We start from the raw sequence: 15,258 nt of genomic DNA, 5'->3' as shown, positions 1-15,258 counted from the left end.
TTCTCTAGCGAGGGTGGAGTTTACTGCGGCTCCTCTCCCCCTCATCCCTCTCTCCCCCGCCTCCGTCCCCCCGCCCTCAAAAATGCGCATCAGGAGGAAAATGGTGTTTGAAAAAACAAAGAAAAAAACCCCTGGAATCTGAGCCACGATTTAGCAGCAAGCTTAACGTGGGTGCCGCTGCCCAGAGCCTGGATGCCGCGGCAAAGGGCTCCCCGGTATACCGGGAGAAGGAGAGGCGAGGGCGTGCCCCGCTTTGCCTTGTACCCGCAGCCCGCGGCAGCCAGAATCCGCAGTCCCCCTCCCCTTCCTGGCGGCTGCGGCAGAAGGAACAGCTCTCACAGAACCCACCTGACACCCGCAGCCCAGCCAGGCTCGGCCCCACCCCACTCCACCCCGCCCCCTCTCTGCCAGACAGGGTACTCTTTTCTGTCTCCCTCGTTCTGGCTCGCGGAAGGAGACGGAAATGTAGGGCCGTGACGGAAATGTACCGCTGCACTGGATACGCCGTAACCATGGTAGCAGAGGGGGTGGTGCGGTAAAGAGGAAGGAACATAGGCTGCAGCCCACAGCTCCACCCCCGCCCCCACCCCTGTCGCCCCAGGGTGCCCCTCGTGGGGGGCCACACGAGCTGCCTTGGCAGGAGGAGCTGCGCCCTAAGCTGGGGGACAAGTGATTCCTGCGCTTAGTCTGCGGCGGCGACGCATCGAGGAGGAGTGCGGACCGTCTGCAGCGGCAGCTTCAGCAGGGCGGCAGACCGCGGACCGGCTGGACCGCGGATCGGGAGCTGGCCAGGAGAGCAGGCGCCTAGCCCAGGGACGGGCGAGAGGCCCGACCCGGGGCAGGCGATACCCGTGCCCTTCCTGCGGCCTCCTAGCCCGACAACCGCTGGAGAGGCTGCGGATGCTCGGCTGAGCTGGGCACGGCGTGGGTGGGGGCTGCTGTCTGCGGTGACAGGAGGCAGACATCGCGAGGTAGGGGGCCCATCGGGCCCTCTCAGGTGGTCGGGTGGAACCGCGGAGCGGGGGTCCGAAAGGGGAGGAAGACCCTGACTAGCAGCCCAGGAGAGGGGGACGAGGGCGGCCCGAGCGGGAGCCTCTTTTCCTAGGAAGGGTTCGAATGTGCTCGGAGAGCCGCGGGGGAGGGGGATGGGAAGTGCGACACAGAGAGAGAGAGAGAGAGAGAGAGAGAGAGGGAGAGAGGGAGAGAGAGAGGGAGAGAGAGGGGAGGGAGAGAGAGAGAGAGAGGGGCGGGGGAGAGAGAGAGAGGGAGAGAGAGAGAGGGGCGGGGGGAGAGAGAGAGAGGGAGAGAGAGAGAGGGGAGGGGGAGAGAGAGAGAGGGAGAGAGAGAGAGAGAGAGAGGGGCGGGGGAGAGAGAGAGGGAGAGAGAGAGGGGCGGGGGAGAGAGTGAGGGAGAGAGAGAGAGAGGGGCGGGGGAGAGAGAGAGAGGGAGAGAGAGAGAGGGGCGGGGGAGAGAGAGAGAGAGAGAGAGAGAGAGAGGGGCGGGGGAGAGAGAGAGAGGGAGAGAGAGAGAGGGGCGGGGGGACGAGAGAGAGAGGGAGAGAGAGAGAGAGGGAGGGGAGGGGGAGAGAGAGAGAGGGAGAGAGAGAGAGAGAGAGAGGGGCGGGGGAGAGAGAGAGGGAGAGAGAGAGGGGCGGGGGAGAGAGAGAGGGAGAGAGAGAGAGAGGGGCGGGGGAGAGAGAGAGAGGGAGAGAGAGAGGGGCGGGGGAGAGAGAGAGGGAGAGAGAGAGAGAGGGGCGGGGGAGAGAGGGAGAGAGAGAGGGGCGGGGGGCAGAGAGGGAGAGAGAGGGGCGGGGGGAGCGGGCTGGCGCGGCGCGGGCGGAGGAGCTGGGGGGGGGGAGGCGGGCAGACACTCACGCACGGATGGGGACGCGGGGACTTGCGTCTCCTCTGCATTCCCGAGGCTGGGCTTAGGAGAGAAGAGTCGAAAATGGATGGTCAGGGTCTCGGGGGCTAGGCGGCCAGTCTGCAGAGCTAGGGGAGCGGGAGCTGGGACTGCGTAAGCCACCATTAATGCTCTTGTTCTTGTTTTTTTTTTTTTAATTTTTGAGCAGCTCTTTGTAGATTGGTTTCATGTGCTTAGAGATCTCTGAATGGATTGCAGTGTTTGTTTCAAAATATGTGTACACAGAGGTAGGTTTTTGTTTTTTAATTATTGTCTAAAGGCTTCTTTGTTATAAGAAATGAGCAGAAGGGTGAACGTTATGCGGTGTTTAGGGGCTCTATGTATTGTGGGGGGAAAAACCTTTAAATTTTCTTATATTTTCTGAACAGAACGGATTTAGAAGCAAGTAAAATGATAATGACGTTATATAATAGAATTGCGTATAGTATGCGGGTATTACACTGATTTTACAAGAGACGACTTAAATAATTCTCAATCGTGTAAATCGTGTAAATTGGTTAAATTGGATTTGCTCATCTCTTCAATGAGATGATCTTAGCCCTTCAGTAGAACGCTAATCCAGTTTTACCTTTGGAAGATATTTCAAACTGAGCAAATTTGTTTTATTTTGTTTTTTGACAATAGCTGATGAGAAAATTAGAAAATGTAGTTTTAAAATCTAAATGTTGTTCAGAACAGTGTTTGCACATTAGATAGAAAATGACCAATATCAGTTTTATTTTTTGACATCTTTAAAAGAGCACGAAAACAGAAATTTACCAAATTGTGATGACTTAGATTTAATTTTCCTACATGAAATTTTAAAGAAAATCAGTTCATGCCTCAGGTAGTATGAATGTATTATAGATACAGTAGATACATATTGCTATGTGTATATCATTTGGGGAAGACGTTTTTGTAGTATGTATACAATATAGGAATGAAGCTGATTATTGAAAATTATATGTATGTATATATAAGCTAAAAATACCTTGTAGCCTATAAAAATAATTTCTTTCTCCATTTTGAACCATTAGAATGTTGGTAGAAATAATACATTTATACTACTCGGGGCGTGAAATTTGTCCAGAACACCTTGAAAGGGTGTGTTGCCAATGTATCTGGCAGCTTTCCCTTGGAAAATGAAAATGTTACCTTTTCTACAAATGTACCAGATTTCTTTCAGCGCAAGACGGAACTCAAAGGTATACCCCACTTGTTTATGTGAAATATGGAACAATTTGGGTTAAACACACAATACTCTTTCAGAATTCACTTCATTAGTGCAGTTTTTTGGTGTATGTGGTTATTTTAAAACAGGCTAACAAAGATTCAATGGAAATGATGGTCAAAGAGGGAAAATTACTACCCCATAACATGTGATAGCCCATCAAAAATTATGGCATAATCAAAAAAATAAATGTCTAAAATATATATGTAGGTATGTGTATGTGCATATATACATATATATATACTACATATGAAATCTTGCACAAGTTAGGAAATATGTAAATCAATTTACCTTGTCATCAGAATGCCACATTTCCCTCCTCCACCCCTTTACACACCCAAATTCTTAGAAAAATCTATATACTTCTGCCTTGACTTCTCTCATTCCAGTCAGGTCTTGCAATCCCACCATTGAACTCAAACCATTTCCTTCAATTGTATCAGTGATACCTTTTTTAAAAAAAATTAATAAATTTTGCTGATTTTTTTTTGTATTTTAGAAAGTTCCCTAGCTCTTCCTTCTCCAAAAGAGCTATCTTATATAACAAAGATTTTTTAAACAAAAGAAGTAGGAAGAGAGAAACACTAAGAGAAGCGATCAGTACATTGAAAAAATTGAAAATACATGTATGTTCCACACTCACGGACCTCCCACCTTGCATCTTTTCTAGAATTTTCTTTTGTAATTTTGCAGCATGGTCTCTTTATCACTAACCTTAGGGATCTTTTTTCAGTCCTCATCTTTCTTCAACTGAAATTTGTCTCTACAGTTATCAAAGAGTCCTTAGTTGTCAAGATCATTCATTCTCATTCATTCTCTGTCTCTGTCTCTTTCTATCTCTCTGTCTCTCTCTCACACACACACATCCACACATGCACATGCACCCACACCCACACGCACACATATCACACATACATACATACACACAGACACACGCACACACATCACACATACATACATACACAGACACATCACACATTTACATACACACACACACACACACACACACACTCAACACTGTCACTTGTTCTCTCTTGCTCTTCATTCTTCTAGATTTTTCTGCAGCATTTAGCCCTGTTGACCACCATCTCTGCCTGGGTATTACTTCCTTTTTCTGATGCTGTGTTCTTCTGGTTGTCTTTCTACCTGTCTGAACTCTCAGTCCCTTTTACTATATTTCCGTAACTCTTTCCTCAGTGTTCTCTCTTCGATATCTCCTATAGGTTCAAAGAACACATCTGTGCCAGTGACTTCCAAATCCACACAGCCCATCCTTCTTTTTCCTCTCTGCCTCATCAGCTTCTGTGGAACATCTTCAGTTCTGTTTTACATAAGAACGTCATCATATACAAAATGACTTTCTGATCATTTCCCTCCCCCAACCCATTCATCCTTCTCCATTCATTTCACTGCCTTTATAGCCAATTCATTTGAATTCTACAGATACTTATAGCAATTCATATTATGGAAGACTGCCTGCCTGCCATGGGGCTGAATTTGTCCTTATAACAGACTATCGAAAGTCTTTGTGAATTCTTGAGTGGTGTGGTAACATGATGAAAGCTACTGTAGATTACCAATTCCTCTTCTGAGGGGGAGGGTGGAAGAACATTAACCCTAAAGCCATAAATCTATACTTCTATATAAATATTTATATTTCTAATATAGACTAATTTCATGGAAAGATTTGGGGCATATTTTAAATAATTTCACTATTTCCTAAGAAATACACTCAAATACAGTTCTTCTTCTCTGGCTGTCTGGAATAATACTATTTTATATTCCTAGAATATTCTGGCCTCAATGAATCAAAATAGGACATTTTAAATGAAGGAAATTCTCTTCCTAGTGTACAAGAATAAATAGGATCGTTCTAGCCAAAATTGTCAGCTAGCTTATTCTAGACTTGTTGATTAGACTCATGGATTTGGTAGCATTATAAGGGAATCTATAGATAATATACGCCAATCCCTTCATTTTATATATAAAAAAACGAATTCTCAGAAATGACGTCGCTTACGAGAGATCACATGGTTAGTGTCGTGTCGGGAGATCTCTTGATTCTCAGTCTGAGTTGCTCCCAATTTAACCAATCCTATACAGTTTGTATTTCTGGTACATTAAATCCTTTTGGTGCTGTTTTCAAGATGGTGGTAGTCCCCTCAATGACAAGTTACAAATCATGGTTTAATTTTTTAAAAAAGAACTTTGTAAGCTTGATCATATTAAATAATGGCACATTATTTATCAAACAGTTTGCCTTCAGATCACTGGGTAAAAAGTGATTTGTTGTTGAGAAGATGTGTGACGAACTATTGAAGGTATGTTAATAATAATAATGTAATAAGGTTTTGAGGATTTTTTTCTCAACACACACTTAGACTCACAGGCTGTGGAGAACCTGGTAAGTCAGGTTTCCCCAAACAAAGGTACATCTATCTCTGGGTCTTCTAAAAGTACCCTTAAGGGCTTATAAAGGTGCTTCTTTAATGGCGATGAATAAGATAGCACATTCCAGTGTGTTCTCTATAATATCAGCCATTAGTTGCAGTTAGTATTTCCTTTATATCATAGATACCCTCTAGCAATTAGCACCCTGAGATCATTTAACTGATTAACTTTTATAAAGGGATGAATACTGTAAAACCATAGCAAGGACAAGACTTCCTAAGCATTGATACCCACCCCCCAACACCTTACGGGACACGCTCCCTTTTACCACTCAATCCCTGAGAAGAGTGGACTCAAACCTACAAATTAGTGATGTTGGAGGACAAAATGAGATCTCATTTGTCAAGTGCTTAGCACAGTGCCTGGTGCATAGTAGGCACTTAATTAATGCTTGTTCTCCTCCTTCCCCTAAGCTTAATGCTGTGACTACAGAACATCTGTCCCACCACTTTGCTTCCTGATGAGCCATTAGCCTCTACAGGACTTGATGTCTCCTCCTTAGCTGGACTAATTTATGCCCTCATTCTCTAAGGCCTCTACGCTGGCCTTCGTCCTCAAACAAATCTTGTGATGCATCACAACTATTGTGCCCTTTCAGTCCTCACAAGGTTGTGGCTATCTCCAATACTCTTGGACCTAAGGCAATAACTAATAGACAACAGCAGTGGACCATCTGTTCATTAGCCACATGGCAGGCTGTGGAGATAAGGCCTGAAAGACTGTTTGCATGGGGAGGCCGAGAACTATAGTCCTTGCCCCATTTTAGCACCTCTGGGTACAAAGGCACAAAAGCCTGGTTGATGTTTTTTGAATACACCCCAGTTCATTCAGTTAAACATCTGTCTTTTCACCAAGTGCTTAGTGGATTAGAACTAGATACAGAATTTCTGTGCATACTCCAAAGGCTGAGTGGAGGTTGTACTAACTGCATACCCCTCTCATACTTATCATTATTGGGTACAGGAAGTTGCAAAAGAATTTTGAAAATGTTTTGAGTGATGTCTGCATTGATAGAATAAGAGCACATGCCCAACTCCCTACCTCTTTCAGTGATCACTTCGCAAAGGACTTTATGTGTTTGGACATATAAGATTGCTAAAGTAAGTTTGCAGTAACTCCTCCAATAGGTGTGGTATGTGATAACTATAATAATACATCATTTTATGTTTCCACAATATTACATTCTTTTATTTAGAAAACATTTAATTCTATTTAGTGGTAGTAATAAATTTCAGAATTTATAGGGAGAGGTAATTTCTTTGGAAACATGAACGAAACATTTTAAAGCTTAATTCTAGCTCATGAAAAATTGAATCTCTTAACACTTACTAGCTGTGTGACCCGGGGCAAGTCACTTAACCCTCATTGCCCCACAGGAAAAAAAGAAAAGAAAAATGGAACCTCTTTCCTGTCTCACATGAGCTTTTGTTTTCAGTGATAACTTCCTTACAGCATTGACAAATCTTAAGGTTGGTTTCATTACTTATGCAAAACACTGGTGTTTGTTTAGTTTCTTATGGAGCTAGGAGAATTGTGTCGGCTCATTGATTGGTTCTAGGCTATGGAAATTTGATCTTTAGCAGATGTTTGAGAAAATGCCATCATAGGATGATCAGCAGACTTGACAGTCTTTAGAAAATCACTTTGGCAGTGAATAGAGGATGAACTAGTGTGTGGACCCATCAGGACTCGTGGCAGGGAATGGGTCAGTGGTGGTAGCATCAGAGGAGAGAAGGGGGCATATTTCAGAGAAGGGAAAAGGGTCACATCATTAATAAGCTATTATTACTTTAACTATGGCACTTGACCCTCTGAGTAGAGGAAAAGGGGTCCTGTGTGTCAGATTGTGAAGACTGAAGGGACGCACACTTAACTGCATATACATAGACGCATATAAATATACAAACACCTGTTTTATTTATTGATTGACTTGTCTATATTTCTTTGAGTTATTTTCATTGATCCCTTTTTGTTTGAACGTTGTAATGCTCCCTTAAGTGCATTTTAGAAATCTAAGATATTTTTAAAGCAACTGGAAAACATCTCTAGGTCTCATGGTTAGCATCAAGAAGATGTATGACAACATGTGAAAGAGGCGCTAGGTGGCGCAGTGGATAAAGCACTGGCCATGGATACAGGAGTGCCCAAGTTCAAATCTGACCTCAAACACTTGATGCTTACTAGCTCTATGTGACCCTGGGCAAGTCATTTAACCCTCATTAACCTGCAAGGAGAGAGAGAGAGAAGGAAAAAACCTCTGTGAACAGTATTTTAAAAGATGTAGGATATTCAGCTGCTTAGTTGTGGGAATTGAATGAATACTGTGATCTCTGCTTTCTCTGATGTCAGTTAATTCAGTCAGAAAGGGGCGGGCTTTGGGCAGTGACAGCTACTAGACGAATGACATGATGGACTATTTGCAAAAGGAAATCCTGTGCTCTGGGTGCTAATTTTTCTTAAGGGGATTGCAATTGCTTTTCATTCTGCTAGAAGTAGAAAGAAAAGGACGTATGATTTTTAAATAACATGCATTTTTATTTATAGTTTTGAGTTGTAATTTTTATCCCTCCTTCGTTCCCTGCCCTCACCCTTCCCTGAAGCAGTAAGCAATCAGATATGGGTTATACATGTGCAATTATGTAAAACATTACCATATTAGTGATTTTGTGCAAGAAAAAGTAAAAGAAAAAAATGAGGGGGAGCTTGGTGGTTCAGTGCTTAAAGCACTGGCCCTGGCTTCAGGAGGACCTAAGTTCAAATCCAGTCTCAGATGCTTGATACATACTATCTGTATGACTCTGGGCAAGTCATTTAACTCTCATTGCCCTGCCCCGCCCCCAAAGAATTATATTAAAAATATATTAATCTAGCTGTATGACCCTGGGCAAGTCCCTTAACCATGATTGCCCTGCCTCCCCAATTAAATTAAAGTAAATATAATAATAATCTAGCCGTGTGACCCTGGGCAACTGACTTGACCCTCGTTGCCCCACAAAAAAATCTCAAAAACAAAAACCCCGCAGAAAAAAACAAAAAACTTAAAAAAAAAAAAAAAACAACAACTGCAACTGGGGGCAAGTCACTTAACTCTCATTGCCCTGCAAAAAAAAAAAAGAGAAAAAATGGGGGGCAGCTAGGTGGCTCAGTGGATAAAGCACTGGTCCTAGATTGAGGAGGATCTGAGTTAAAATTCAGCCTCAGAAGCTTGACACTTTTAGCTATATGACTCTGGGCAAGTCACTTAACTTTTATTGCTGCATCTCCAACCCCCCAAATTTTAATCAAATGTAATAATAATCCAGCTGTACGACCCTAGGCAAGTCAGTTAACCCTTATTGCTCTGCAAAAAAAAAAAAATTAAAGTAAATATAATAATCTAGCTGTGTGACCATGGGCAAGTAACTTAACCCTCCTTGCTCTATTTAAAGAAAAAAATTTAACTGTACAACCTGGGCCAACTCACTTAACCCTCATTGGCCTACCAAAAAAAGAAGAGAGAAAAAAATGGGGGGGCAGCTAGGTGGTGCAGTGCATAGAGAACTGGCCATGGATTCAGGAGGACCTAAATTCAAATTTGGTCTCAGATGCTTGACACATACTAGCTGTTTGACTGGGCAAGTCGCTTAATCCTCATTGCCCTGTCCTCCCCCCCCCAAAAGTTAAATTAATTAAACATTAAATTAAATTTAAAAAACAATAATCTAGTTGGGCAAGTCACAACTCATTGCCCCGCAAAAAAAAACCAAAACAGCAATACTTAAAATAAAAATAAAAAATAAAATCTGTGCAACCAGGGACAAGTCACTTAATCCTCATTGCCCTGCAAAAAAAGAAAAAAAAAGAAAGAGAAAAATGGGGGGCAGATAGGTGATTCAGTGCATAGAGCACTGGCCATTGCTTCAGGAGGACCTGAATTCAAATTTGGTCTCAGGTGCTTGACACATACTAGCTGTTTGGGCAAGTCGCTTAATCCTCATTGCCCTGTCCCCCCTCCAAAAATTAAATTTAAAAAATAATAATCTAGTTGTATGACCCTGGGCAAGTCACTTAACTCTTATTGCCCCACAAAAAACCCCAAAACAGCAATACTTAAAATAAAAATAAAACTAAATCTGTGCAACCGGGAGCAAGTCACCTAACCCTCATTGCTCCCCCCAAAAGAATTTAAATTAAATATTAATAATCTACTTGTGGGGCCCTGGGCAAGTCACTTAACACTTATTGCACTGCCCCCTCCCCAAATTAACATAAGGTAAATATAATAATAATCTAGCTGTATGACCCTGGACAAGTCACTTAACCCTTATTGTCCTGCAAAAAACCCTAAAACACCAAAACTTAAAATAAAAATCTAACTGCAACTGGGGGCATCACTTAACCCTCATTGCCCCCCCCCCCAAATTTAAATTTAATGTAATTATACCTGTGTGACCCTGGGCAAGTCACTTAACCCTCATTAACCCAGCCCCCCTCTCCCCCCCCCAAAAAAACTCACAAAAACGAATAAAAGAAAAAAATGAGAGGCAGCTATGTGGCACAGTGGATAAAACACTGGCCATGGATTTAGGAGGAACTGAGTTCAAATGGGGTCTCAGAAGCTTGACACTAGCTGTATGACTCTGGGCAAGTCACTTAACCTTCATTGCCCACAGGCCCCCCCCCCAAAAAAATTAAATTAAAAAATTAATAATCTAGTTGTATGACCCTGGGCAAGTCACTTAACTCTTATTGCCCCGCAAAAAACCCCCAAAACAACAATACTTAAAATTAAAAAAAAAATCTGTCCAACCAGGGGCAAGTGACTTAACCTTCATTGCCCCACCCCAAAAGAATTTAAATTAAATATTACTAATCTACTTTGTGGCCCTGGGCAAATCACTTAACACTTATTGCCCTGCCCCCTCCCCAAATTAAGATAAGGTAAATATAATAATAATCTAGCTATATGACCCTGGGCAAGTCAGTTAACCCTTATTGCTCTGCCAAAAAAAAATTAAATATAATAATCTAGCTGTGTGACAGTGGGCAAGTAACTTAACCCTCCTTGCCCTATTAAAGAAAAAGAAGAAACTTAAAAGAAAAAAATCTAACTGTGAAACCAGGGCCAACTCACTTAACCCTCATTGCCCTGCAAAAAAAGAAAAAAAAGAAAAAGAAAAATGGGGGGCAGATAGGTGATTCAGTGCATAGAGCACTGGCCATGGCATCAGGAGGACCTGAATTCAAATTTGGTCTCAGATGCTTGACACATACTAGCTGTATGACCTTGGGCAGGTCACTTAACACTTATTGCCCTTCACCCCCCCAAAAGAAAATTAAAGTAAGGTAAATATAATAATAATCTAGCTGTGTGACCCTGGGGAAGTCACTTAACCTTAATCACCCAGCAAAAAAACCTTAAACACCAAAATTAAAAAAAAAAATCTAGCTGCAACCAGGGGCAAGTCACTTAACCCTCATTGACCCCCCCCCAAAAAAATTTAATTAAATATATTAATAATTTACCGGTGTGACTCCAAACAAGTCACTTAATCCTCATTGACCCACAAAAAACCAAAGAAATGAAAAACTTGAATAAAAGAAAAAAAATGAGGGGCAGCTAGGGGGCACAGTGGATAAAGCACTGGCCCGGGATTGAGTTCAAATTTGGCCTCAAACACTTGATACTTCCTACCTGTATAACCCTACACAAGTCACTTAAGCCTTATTACCCAGAGGAAAAAATCCTTAAATTAAAAAAAAATAATAATCTAGCCCATATGACCCAGGGAAAATCACTTAAACCTCGTTACCCCCCCCCCCAAAAAAAAAAGAAAAAAAAAAGGGTGGGGGCAGCTAGATGGTTCAGTGGATAAAGCACTGGAAATCACCGGCCCTGCATTGAGGTGGACCTGAGTTCAAATCCAGCCTCAGATATTTGACACTTACTAGTTGTGTGACCCTGGGCAAGTTACTTAACCCTCATTGCCCTGCCCAAAAAAGAGAGAGAGAGAGAGAGAGAGAGAGAGAGAGAGAGAGAGAGAGAGAAAAGCAAAAACCCATCTCTGTTAACTGTATTTTAAAAGATGTTGGATATTCAGCTGCTTAGGTGGGGGGGGGGGGTGAATGAATACTGTGATCTCTGCTTTCTCTGGTGTCAGTTAATTCAGTCAGAAAGGGGCAGGCTTTGGGCAGTGACAGCTACTAAACGAATGACATGATGGACTCTTTGCAAAAGGAAATCCTGTGCTCTGGACGCTAATTTTTCTTAAGGGGATTGCAATTGCTTTTCATTCTGCTAGAAGAAAAGGACATTTCTTTTATAAGTAATGTGCATTTTTATTTAGAGTTTTGAGTTGTAATTTTTATCCCTCCTTCCTTCACCCCTCCCTGAAGCAGTGAGCAGTCAGATATGGGTTATACATGTACAGTTTTGTAAAACAATGCCATATTAGTGTTTTTGTACAAGAAAACTTAAATAAGGACAAAACTGAGGGGCAGCTAGGTGGCACAGAGGATAAAGCAGTTGCCCTGGATTCAGGAGGACCTGAGTTCAAATCCAGTGTCATATGCTTGACTCAAACTTGTTGTATGACTCTTGGCAAGTCACTTAACCCTCATTGCCCTGCCCCCCCCCAAAAATTAAATTAAAAAAATAATAATCTAGCGGTATGGCCCTGGGCATGTCACTTAACCCTTATTGCCCCGCAAAAAAAAAAAACTAAAACACCAAAACTTAAAATTAAAAATAAATTCAAACAACAACTGGGGCAAGTCACTTAACCCTCTTTGCCCCCCCAAAAATATTTAAAGTAAATATAATAATCTCCGTGTGTGACCGTGGGCAAGTCACTTAACCCCTCCCCTTGCCCTATTTAAAAAAAAAAAAAGAACTTAAAGGAAAAAAATTTAACTGTACAACCTAGGCCAACTCACTTAACCCTCATTGCCCTGCCAAAAAAAAAAAAAGAGAGAAAAAATGGGGGGCAGCTAGGTGGTGCAGTGAATAGAGCACTGGCCATGGCTTCAGGAGGACCTGAATTCAAATTTGGTCTCAGATGCTTGACAGTTACTAGCTCTATGACTCTGGGCAAGCCACTTAACCCTCATTGCCCTGCCCCGCCCCCAAAATTAAATTAAAAAAAATAATAATCTAGTGGTATGACCCTGGGCAAGTCACTTAACTCTTTTTGCCCCGCAAAAAAACCCAAAAAAGCAATGCTTAAAATAAAAAAAAAATAATCTGTGCAACTGGGGGCAAGTCACTTAACCCTCATTGACCCCCCCAAAAGAATTTAAATTAAATATTAATAATCTACCTTGTGGCCCTGGGCAAATCACTTAACACTTATTGCCCTGCCCCCCTCCCCAAATTAAGATAAGGTAAATATAATAATAATCTAGCTATATGACCCTGGGCAAGTCAGTTAAGCCTTATTGCTCTGCCAAAAAAAAATTAAATATAATAATCTAGCTGTGTGACAGTGGGCAAGTTACTTAACCCTCCCTGCCTATTAAAAAAAAACTTAACAGAAAAAATTTAACTGTACAACCTAGGGCAACTCACTTAACCCTCATTGCCCTGCAAAAAAAAAGAAGAGAAAGAGAAAAAAATGGGGGGCAGCTAGGTGGTGCAGTGACTAGAGCATTGGCCATGGCTCCAGGAGGACCTGAATTCAAATTTGGTCTCAGATGCTTGACAGTTACTAGCTCTATGACTCTGGGCAAGTCACTTAATCCTCATTGCCCTTCCCCCCCCCCCAAAAGAAAATTAAATTTAAAAAAAACATAATCTAGCAGTATGACCCTGGGCAAATCAACCCTTATTGCCCTGCAAAAAAATCTAAAACACCAAGACTTAAAATTAAAAAAAAATTCTAACTACAACTGGGGACAAGTTACTTAACCCTCTTTGCCACCCAAAAGAATATTTAAATTAAATTTAATAATCATCTCCCTGTGTGACCCTGGGCAAGTCACTTAACCCCAATTGCATCACTTAAAAAAAAACAACTTAGAAAAACATTTAACTGTACAACCTAGGGCAACTCATTTAACCCTCATTGCCCTGCAAAAAAAAAGAAGAGAAAGAGAAAAAATGGGGGGCAGCTAGGTGGTGCAGTGACTAGAACATTGGCCATGGCTTCAGGAGGACCTGAATTCAAATTTGGTCTCAGATGCTTGACAGTTATTAGCTGAATGACTCTGGGCAAATCACTTAATCCTCATTGCCCTGTTCCCCACCCCCCAAAAAAATTAAATTAAAAAAATAATAATCTAGTTTTATGACCCTGGGAAAGTCACTTAACTCTTTTTTTTTTTTTTTTAGTGAGGCAATTGGGGTTAAGTGACTTGCCCAGGGTCACACAGCTAGTAAGTGTTAAGTGTCTGAGGCCGGATTTGAACTTAGGTACTCCTGACTCCAGGGCCAGTGCTCTATCCACTGCACCACTTAGCCGCCCCAAGTCACTTAACTCTTATTGCCCCACAAAAAAAAAACCAAAACAGCAATACAAAAAAAAAATCTGTGCAACTGGGCGCAAGTCACTTAACCCCCAGAGTATTTTAAAAGATGTTGGATATTCAGCTGCTTAGGTGGGGGGGGGTGTGAATGAATACTGTGATCTCTGCTTTCTCTGGTGTCAGTTAATTCAGTCAGAAAGGGGCGGCTTTGGGCAGTGACAGCTACTAGACGAATGACATGATGGACTCTGCAAAAGGAAATCCTGTGCTCTGGGCGCTAATTTTTCTTAAGGGGATTGCAATTGCTTTTCATTCTGCTAGAAGAAAAGGACATTTCTTTTATAAGTAATGTGCATTTTTATTTAGAGTTTTGAGTTGTAATTTTTATCCCTCCTTCCTTCACCCCTCCCTGAAGCAGTGAGCAGTCAGATATGGGTTATACATGTACAGTTTTGTAAAACAATGCCATATTAGTGTTTTTGTACAAGAAAACTTAAATAAGGACAAAACTGAGGGGCAGCTAGGTGGCACAGAGGATAAAGCAGTTGCCCTGGATTCAGGAGGACCTGAGTTCAAATCCAGTGTCATATGCTTGACTCAAACTTGTTGTATGACTCTTGGCAAGTCACTTAACCCTCATTGCCCTCCCCCCCCCAAAATTAAATTTACAAAATAATAATCTAGCTATATGACCCTTGGCAAATCACTTAACAAATTATTGCCCTGCCCCCCCCAAATTAAAGTAAGTTAAATATAATAATAATCTACCTGTATGACCCTGGGAAAGTCACTTAACCCTTTTTGCTCTGCAAAAAAATTTAAATTAAATATAATAATAATCTCCCTGTGTGACCGTGGACAAGTCACTTAATCCCCCTTACCCTATTAAAAAAAAAAAAGAAAAGAAAAAAAATTTAACTGTACAACCTAGGCCAACTCACTTAACCCTCATTGCCCTGCAAAAAAGAAGAGAAAGAGAAAAAATGGGGGGCAGCTAGGTGGTGCAGTGCATAGAGCACTGGCCATGACTTCACTAGAACATGAAATCAAATTTGGTCTCAGATGCTTGACACATACTAGCTGTATGACCCTGGGCAAGTCACTTAACACTTATTGCCCTTCACCCCCCCCAAAAAAAAATTAAAGTAAGGTAAAAATAATAATAATCTAGCTGTGTGACCCTGGGCAAGTCTCTTGACCCTTATTGCCCTGCAAAAAAAAAAAACCCTCCA

General features: G+C 42.0%; 1 protein-coding gene across 1 annotated transcript in view; it reads left to right on the top strand.

Annotated features, from left to right (window-relative positions):
- Positions 1-579: 579 nt before the first annotated feature.
- JMJD1C (jumonji domain containing 1C) overlaps positions 580-15,258 on the top strand; it is a 124,383-nt gene continuing 109,704 nt past the window's right edge. The window contains exons 1-2 of the mRNA XM_043981510.1: positions 580-971; positions 2,072-2,150. The gene's annotated coding sequence lies outside the window, so the exon portion shown is untranslated. The remainder of the gene's footprint in view (positions 972-2,071; positions 2,151-15,258) is intronic.

Source organism: Dromiciops gliroides, chromosome 2, assembly GCF_019393635.1.
Source record: "Dromiciops gliroides isolate mDroGli1 chromosome 2, mDroGli1.pri, whole genome shotgun sequence".
Taxonomy (NCBI): domain Eukaryota; kingdom Metazoa; phylum Chordata; class Mammalia; order Microbiotheria; family Microbiotheriidae; genus Dromiciops; species Dromiciops gliroides.
The sequence above is the reverse complement of the archived record's forward strand: the minus strand, read 5'-3'. Positions and strand labels throughout refer to the sequence as shown.